Below are 2,558 nucleotides of genomic sequence, written 5' to 3'. Positions count from 1 at the left end.
CCTCCCTCCCTTCCTCTAAAGGCCTGGAAATGGAGCTCAAGGCACTGTGTACCAGGCAATCACTCTACCACATCCTCTTCTGAGTCTTTTGTTTCAGGGACTACGACATCAACCCTAAATATTTTGACATGTGTTTGCCACAGGACATGTTCTTACTTGAGCACCTGTGATTTTCTCTCTCAGGAATCTTAACCTGAATGAGATAATTATCTAACACTCCAGATTCTGATTTCTTCAGACCTGTTCTTGATTAACTTCGAGCTTTCTGCCACCAAGGACCAGGCACTGCATGTAGCCACTGGTTTCTTTAATGTCTTTTAACCAAAAGCCACCTCCATACACCCCATCCATCAGGGTACCGCCATTCACAGATGGTGCCTCACCTCAACGCCTGTAAAAGTCACCCTCAGTAAAATGAGTTTGTCCATCAAACACACTTTGTCCTAAAAAGGTAACTTATTTTTAAAAATATTTTATTTATTGTTTTTATTTTATGTGTATATGTGTATTGCCTGCATGTAGGTAAGTGCACCCATGTCCTGCAATGCCCGTGGAGGAGAGAAGAGGCTGTCAGATCCCCTGGAACTGGAGTTACGGACAGTCGTTAGCTGTCATGTGGATGCTGGGATATGAACCCGGATCTTCTGCACGAACAACCAGTGTTCTTAACCACTAAGCCATCTCTCCAGCCCCAGTAACTTCTTTATTATTTTATTTTATGTGTATGAGTGTATTGCCTGCATCAGAAGAGGGCATTGGATCCCCTGGAACTGGAGTTGTGGATGGTCGTTAACCACCATGTGGGTGCTGGGAACTGAACCCAGGTCCTCTGCAAGAGCAGCCAGTGCTCTTAACTTCTGAACCACCTCTCCAGCCCCTGAAAAGCTAACTTAAAAGCTAAGTTACAGCAGCTGTTTAAGAAGCCACAGGTCAGTTCTTACATAGCTTTTGGGTGTCTGGACAGCTTTGCTCTCTGGTTCCTAAGATCCAAGACATGTCCTCAGCCCTATGGGCACTGAGCAGAGCTTGCTGGGAACAGGCCATGCTGGTCCAGCTGGTCCACCGCTGCCTTCCAGGCTCTACCTGTCACCTGTCAGACACTGCACACAGGACAGCCAGCTCTGGGTCCAGCTCCCCAGCCCTCTGTCAAGCCACACACCTCTGCAAAATACCAGGCAGGCCATTTATTCAACCCTGCGGGGCAATCCAGGCTTCCCGGAATCCAGGAGGGGCACAGCCTCCTTGCTGTGGACTCGAAGCCTCCCTGGATCCTTCCAGAAGTCTCAAAGACGAGTTTGTTTCCCTGCAGGTCGCGACCCGGCACAGGGCAAAGGTACGTAAGGAAAAAGGCTTTTCGTAGCCCAGTTGCACAGTAGGCTTAGCGCCTCTGTCTGTGCAATGCGGCCAGGTGGCCACGAGGTGGCAGCACCCGCCTTAGGAGGGAGCGGGCCGGCCTTCCGCGGCCTCTGCGCAGTTCCCCCGTCGGCCGTACGGTGGCGCCAACCCCGCGGAGTCCGCGCTGGGCACCTCCAGGTGAAGGTGGTCAGCCCCCCCACCGTCACTTAACGTCACCAGGCGCAGGCCCTGGAGGTCTGATCTGCTCTGGGCTCCTGACCACAGGCCAGGACAGGGCAACCGGCAAGGAGGTAGCAGTCCTGGGAGCCACCGATCAGAGCATGGTCCAGCCTGGGCTAAGGACAGCTCAGCGCACCAATCAGAGCACGGTCCAGCCTGGGCCAAGGACCAATCAGCACGGTTCGGCCTAGGTTAAGGATTGCTCAGAGCAGGTTCAGCCTAGGCCAGGTGAGTGGGGAGAGCTGTTTCAGGAACATCTCCCCCAGAGCCCCAGGAGCCGAGGAGGACCCTGGGTCATGTCCCAGTGGTGTCTCAGACTTCTGGAGAGTTCTCCCCCAGCTCCACCCTCCCGAGGCGGATGGGGGTGAAGTGTTGGAGAACCAACCGAGGTTCTTTTCTGGTGACACTGGCTTAAAACCCCAGCAGGCCGGGAGAACGTGGCACTTGACAATTGTTTTCTTGCAGCCGGGGCTAGTTTGGGTTTTGCCTTCTGCGGCGATAAAGCTATTTAACACACGTTCACGTTCACACCCCACCCCCACCCACCCCTCCTAAAGGCATGGTAAGTACTGTCCCTCCAGGAAGCCAACATGTTCAGGGTGTTTCCTGATCAATGGGTGGAATTGCCAGTGAAATTGTAGAGAAAACATCGCTTGCCACGAGCTTCAGGGGGAGGAAAGGGCACTTTTTGCCACGGTCATTGAAGAACTAAGTCTCAAGTGGGGGCTTGTAAAGGAGGAATGTTTAAACCGAGGGGACAAGGCTTAGACTGCCAGGCTGGGACCGGAGCAGGCCGCCTTATTTTGCTTTACTGCTTAAAGGAGGAAGGGGAAGAACAGTCACAAAAATATGTGTTTCCCCAAATTATTTAAAAGTCAGAGGGATTTGTACTGTCCTTTTAATTCTGAATTTATCGGGAGCAAGGATAATTCACACAAATACTTACTTTGTTTCACTGAAAATTAATGTGATTCTAACATCTG

The sequence above is a fragment of the Nannospalax galili genome, unplaced genomic scaffold, assembly GCF_000622305.1.
Source record: "Nannospalax galili isolate Female #2095 unplaced genomic scaffold, S.galili_v1.0 scaffold459, whole genome shotgun sequence".
NCBI lineage: Eukaryota > Metazoa > Chordata > Mammalia > Rodentia > Spalacidae > Nannospalax > Nannospalax galili.
Note: the sequence above shows the minus strand (reverse complement) of the source record.